Source organism: Cebus imitator, unplaced genomic scaffold (genome assembly GCF_001604975.1).
Source record: "Cebus imitator isolate Cc_AM_T3 unplaced genomic scaffold, Cebus_imitator-1.0 Scaffold11, whole genome shotgun sequence".
Classification (NCBI taxonomy): domain Eukaryota; kingdom Metazoa; phylum Chordata; class Mammalia; order Primates; family Cebidae; genus Cebus; species Cebus imitator.
In genome coordinates, this window is record NW_016107326.1 from 12,026,917 (window position 1) to 12,033,017 (window position 6,101).

Consider the following 6,101-nt stretch of genomic DNA (forward strand, 5'->3'; position numbering starts at 1 on the left):
GTACAAAACAATGCCTGCCTGACTGGGTTTTTTGCTCCCTCAAAGAATAGGCAATTGTGTCAGTTGGCCTTTTTATGATTAATGGAGTAATCATGATCCTGTTTAATACCTTTTCCTGAGATAATTTGGGTGGAACCTCATACCCCTGCAAATTCTAAATTTAATTTTCAGATTGGGTTACCCAGAATTCACTGGAGTAAGCTTTCCTGATATGAAAAGAAGAGATACAAGTTCTTTTCTCTGAAGAGTTATCATGTAATCATGCTTTTTAAAAAAGAATTTATTGCCACAGAAGTTAGAAGTAGATTTCCACTCTATGGGGAAGTAAGTCAGTCCTAGAATAATGCAGGCCCATACACATTGTTCTTCATACTCTTCCTCAACCATATCATCTTGAGCAGTTTTTATTAAGGCATACGAAATGGGCTGATCACTTTTCAGTTTTCTTACTGTCCTAATCTCTTAAGAGACAAATCACTTTGGAATAGAAAAAAATCAAGGTATGAAATTTAAAAATGAAACTTAGATTTGGGCTAATTAGCCCCTTAAAATTACAGGGTCAGATTCCTAAATACTATAAAAGGGAGTAGTATATTTAGGTAAGTTTTTAAAAATACTATGCATGTATAAATGAAACAGAATTAATATATCTGTGATTCTTTTAAAAGTAATAGGTCACCAACTATTGGTTATGGCCAAGTGAGGAGACAAATTCTCTCTGTAAAAAGCAACTATAAAGCTGGATAAAATTGACAAAAACAATCATTTTGGCACTCTGAAAAATGAATCAAAGCCATAAAACAACCTGAGAAGCATTTAGGCTTGAAAAACTGCTGAATATAAGAATAATGAAAATCTGTGGCATTCTAGACTGTAGCTACTCACATATCCTCCTTCCCTTCTTCCTCACTTCTGTAAGGACAGAGGTTTTTTAGAAGCAGGCCAGGCGCTTCTCTGTCATGATAAATGAGACCTCACTCAATCTGGAGTGATGAGAAACGACCACTCCCAGTGGCATTTTGGTCCAAGTGCTGATCTCTGAGCTGGGTAAACAGGGAAACCCAATGGCTCTCCTAGTCTGAAGCTGTAGTCACAGTTGGAGAATATTTCTGGCTGTCTATATTTCCTGGAAAAGGATTAGTTCACTCAATCCTGGCTACCCCTGGATTTGTTTGCATAAAAGAGAGGATAAGAAAAGGTCCAGTGGTAAGTAAAAGCTGGAGCTTGAAAGCACCTGAACTCTGAGTGAGCTCCCCTACCACATAGAGATCCTTTGGCAAAAGACGGAAGCCTTACTGGCTCAAGTGTTTGAGCACAACCTCTAGCCAATCACTAAGCCATGCTGGCATGGGGAAACCTTTAGGAATCCAGGTTTAGAAGTGTATATGTATGTATATGGTTGTGTGTGTGTGTAGATATACTGCAGATATACATATATATGTATAGATATGCATTATATATTAGTATATATATTGGTATATATGTGTATGTATGTGTATATTTTAACTGAGCAGAAATATCAGCATGTGCAAATGGCAGAGGAAATTTTTTTTTACAAATTTTGTGCAAGTTACTTAAAAAAACAAAAAACAGCAACAATAATAGTCTTTATGAAGTTAAAAAAATTAGAATACAAACTTACTACAATACATTATCTAATATGTCCACTTTCCAACAAAATAATTATAAGATGAGCAAAAACCAAGAATATGTGACCCATATTCAGGGAAAAAAAATCATTGAACAGAAATAGTCTCTGGTTGTCCCCAAAATGCTAGATTTTGCAGACAAAACATATACAGCAACTATTTTTAAAAGCAGCTATTTCATTCAAAGAACTAAAATAAACCATGTTTAAAAAATTAACATATGACAGCAGTGAATCAACAAATAGAAACTCTCAGGTGATAGAAATTAGAAAAATGAACCAAACGCATATTCTGGATTTGAAAACTGAAGTGAGGGATTCACTAGAAGCACTCAATAGCAGATACAAGATGGCAGAAGAAGGAATCAATGAACTTGGGAGATCAGCAGAAATTATCCCAGCTGAAGAAAAGAGACCTGTGGACATCAAATATACCAATATACATGTAATGAGAGTTCCAGCAGGAGACAAGAGAGAGATGATGGCAGAAAAACATTTTTAAAAAGAATGACTGAAAACGTACTAAATTTGATTAAAAACATTAATCTGCAGATTCAAGAAGCTCAACAAACCACAAGAAGATAAACTTTCTGCCTAAAACTTTTCTCCCTGGCTTTCTGTGATTCTGTACTCTCATTAACCCCCTCACACTACTTGAATGTTTCTTTACTTTGTTCCTTCCTCAATCCTTTTTTTCTCAGTGAGTGTGTTTTAAAATCCCATGCAATTCATATTTTTGTATACTCCACACTCACAGAAATTCCATCGATTTTCATAGTCCATCAGTACAGAGACTTTCAAAACTCTTAAGAGGGTTTCTATATTTCTATTGCCTGGTTAAATACCTCTTTGTGGATGTTTCCCTAGCATCCTAAATGCAGAATGTAGATTCTTCTTCTGTTCCATATGTCCATAATTTTATTATCACCAGGAATTGGCAACAGACATCTCAAAACCTGTTACCTTTGACGTTTCCTTCCTCCTCAACTATATTCAGTTGTCAAGCCATGTAAATTCCACTGACCACTGTCTCCCTCCTCTTCATTCCCAGTGCTGCTTCACTAGCTCAGGATTTCATTACTTGCTCACTTAGATTGATACTACAGCAGTAACTGAATTTCATGACTCTGTTGTCTCTTCTTTCTAATCCATTCAAAACATAGTGATCAGATTAATATTCCTAAAGCATAGCTCTGATCATTTCACATTAAAACAACAATAAAAAGATTTGATGGTTTCCCTTGGCTCATTAAATCTGAATTTCTTAGCAGAACATTCCTTTCCAAAGTGTATTTACCACTTCCCTTCACCAACCCCAAATTCCAATTGTGAAAAAAATTGGCTACTTTTTTCAAATGCACTGAAATAAACCATAAGGTTTAAAAATAAAAAAGAGAGAAAGAAAGAAAAGTGGGGGGAATGTTTTTTTACTTTTGGGTGGGTACACATTCCCTGACAACTTGTAAATGTTCTAAGATTTAAGATTATGTAAGTTTTTGGAAGCATAGAGTAGCCACATCAGCTATGGGAGATGAAAAGATCAGGACACATGGTCATGGATTATGATGAACACATGGACAGGATTGGGGTGGAGGAGACCCCACCCTGCACTTTCTCAGCCAGTTACAGACAAGAAGACAAACTCATTTATCTGCTGAACAGGAGCATGTTACCAGTAAATGGATACAGATGAACAGAGCTTCTAGCACAGAGTGCATGAGACAAATAAGACAAAGATTGGAGCAAACATTTCTGGGATACTGTTTTGCTATTTGGAGGCATAGAAGAACTTGTAGTTCCAGATGGACCTGGGCAAAAATGTCTGGGCAAGCCCTCAGAAGTCCAGAGACTTTTGACCATGGGAAGCTGGAGAATCTTGATTAACTGTCATGAAGTTGCTTTGTTTTTATAAACATGCTGCTGACGCCCTGTACAACACTTGGCTGGAAAATGGAAAAAAGCTTTCTATTACTTTACAACTTTGTAAGTAAAATAAGCTGTGTGGATTTTGCAAATTAGGTAACAAAAACTGCTGTTGCTGGTTGAGTATGGATCAAATTGCTTAGCTGAGCCTGTCTCTTTGTACCTAAGCCAAAGGTAATCTTTGGTTCTGTCTGTGAATTAGAATGAATTTTAAATTCATGAAATCCACATTTTAAAAATTTCACTGTGAGGCTGGGTGCGGTGGCTCAAGCCTGTAATCCCAGCACTCTGGGAGGCCAAGGTGGGTGCATCACGAGGTCAGGAGATTGAGACTAGCCTAGCCAACATGGTGAAATGCCGTCTCTTTTAAAAACACAAAAATTAGCTGGGCATGGTGGCATGTGCCTGTAGTCCCAGCTACTTGGGAGGCTGAGGCAGGAGACTTGCTTGAACCCAGGAGGCGGAGGTTGCAGTGAGCTGAGATTGCACCACTGCACTCCAGCCTGGCAACAGAGTGATACTCCATCTAAAAAAAAAAAAAAGAAAAAAATTCACTGTAAAAGGATGCACAGTAGGCCAGGAGTGGTGGCTCATGCCTGTAATCCCAGCACTTTGGGAGGCTGAAGCAGGTGGATCACCTGAGGTCAGGAGTTCAAGATCAGCCTAGCTAACATAATGAAACCCCATCTCTATTAAAAATACAAAAAAAATTAGCTGGGCGGGGGGTGGGCACCTGTAATCCTAGCTACTAGAAAGGCTGAGGCAGGAAAATTGCTTGAACCTGGGAAGCGGAGGCTGCAGTGAGCTGAGATCGTGACACTGCACTCTAGCCTGGGCAACAAGAACAAAACTCTGTCAAAACAAAACAAAAAAACAAACAAAGTAAGCATGCATAGTAATTAAAGATAAATAGAGCCAAAAAAGTAAGGTTATTCAGAACATCAAACAGAGACATGAAGAATAACAAAGCTCCTGTTAGAGCAAAGAACTGATGAAGTTTATTCTCTGTGGTTTTCCTTTCTCTTACCTGACAAAATCAAGGTAACTGCAAATTTCTTCTAGTTTCTGAAGTTATAGTCTTCATAATCATACCAAATTTCATAATGCCCCTCAAAACTGCTAAGGATGTTACTGAATGCAGGAATAAGAAGTCTAAACAAATTAGAATAGACTGAGCTTACAGTCAATTTCTTCAGTGCCATTTTTTAAAAACAAAATTACACATTTTGCTTACTAATAATGGTCATGAGAAGTATATAAACCATTTTACTGTAACATATCTGAACTCAGTCTTCAACAAAACATAATTTTTCTAAATCTTCTATTTGACCTCAAGACTCTATAATCATCAGTAATACCAATGCTTTTCAATTTATCTGGATTAATTTTGCAATTAGAGTATTTCTAATATTAAATGACGAATAATGACACTGTAGTAAAAGTTAGCTAAAGCAAATCTCTCACAAAGCAACTTTCTTATATATATTTTCCTCATATAGCATGGCAGTGAGAAGCCAGAGTTCTGGAGTCAGCTCTATATGCCAGCTTATCAGCTATGTGATATTCAGCTAATACTCAATACTCTCTGTGCCTCAGGTTCCTTATGTGTAAAATAGGGATAACGAAAGTACATTGTACTTACAGCTCATGGCATTATTACATTTAAACAGATAAAATGTAAACACTGGCATTATCAATAAATCACTATGATTAGCTATTCTTATTATAGTCATGCTGTTTTATTGCTTTAAATCCTTAGTCATGAAATGTAGCCTTACATATATTGCTGACAATAAAATTATTTACTATGATTCCTGAAAGCTGAAGTTTGTAAGATTAATATTTTTTGCTACAAAGACTATGAACCTAGCTTAAAATACATAGTCAGATATTTTGAGCACAACATAATATTAATAGAATTTGATGTTATTTTTTCTTTAAAACATGCAAGCACCGGGCACAGTGGCTCACACCTGTAATACCAGCACTTTGGGAGGCTGAGGCAGGTGGATCACCTGAGGTCAGGAGTTCAAGACCAGTCTGACCAATATGGTGAAACCCCATCTCTACTAAAAATACAAAAAATTAGCTGGGCATTGTGGCAGGTGCCTGTATTCCCAGCTACTCCAGAGGCTGAGGCAGGGGAATCACTTGAACCTGGGAGGCGGAGGTTGCAGTGAGCTGAGGTTGCACCACTGCACTCCAGCCTGGGTGACAAGAGCAAAACTCTGCCTAAAAAAAAAATCAAGAAACAAACAAAATAAACCATGCAAGCAAATACCCCAGACCATATGTCACTTGAGTAGGTGGCATTATAGCATTAATTTTTTAAAATTAATTTTTATGCCGGGCGTGGTGGCTCACGCCTGTAATCCCAGCACTTTGGGAGGCCGAGGCGGGTGGATCACGAGGTCAAGAGATCTAGACCATCCTGGTCAACATGGTGAAACCCCGTCTCTACTAAAAATACAAAAAATTAGCTGGGCATGGTGGCGCGTGCCTATAATCCCAGCTACTCAGGAGGCTGAGG